A 360-nucleotide genomic window follows, 5' to 3' on the forward strand; every position below is an offset into this window, starting at 1 on the left:
GGAAGACAGGGGCTAGGGGTCTGCCAATCACACAAGCAAGTGACACAGCTTGAACAGGGTGGGACCAAGAAAGGAAGCTGGGCAGGCTCTACTCCAGAAGCCTGAGGGGTGTGTGTGTGTGTGTGTGCGCGTGCGTGCAGTATTTCTGTAGTGTGGTGTGAGTGGTGTGCACAGTGTATGTAGGAGGGTGTGTGTGTGGTATGTCTGTAGTGTGGTGTGAGTGGAGTGCACAGTGTATATAGGGGGGTGTGTGTGATGGGGTGTGTGTATAGTGCATCTGTGGTGTGATGTGAGTGGTGTGCACAGTGTATACAGGGTGTGTGTGTGTGTGTGTGTAGTATGTCTGTAGTGTGTGAGTGG

This window comes from Oryx dammah, unplaced genomic scaffold (assembly GCF_014754425.2).
Source record: "Oryx dammah isolate SB20612 unplaced genomic scaffold, SCBI_Odam_1.1 HiC_scaffold_15, whole genome shotgun sequence".
NCBI lineage: Eukaryota > Metazoa > Chordata > Mammalia > Artiodactyla > Bovidae > Oryx > Oryx dammah.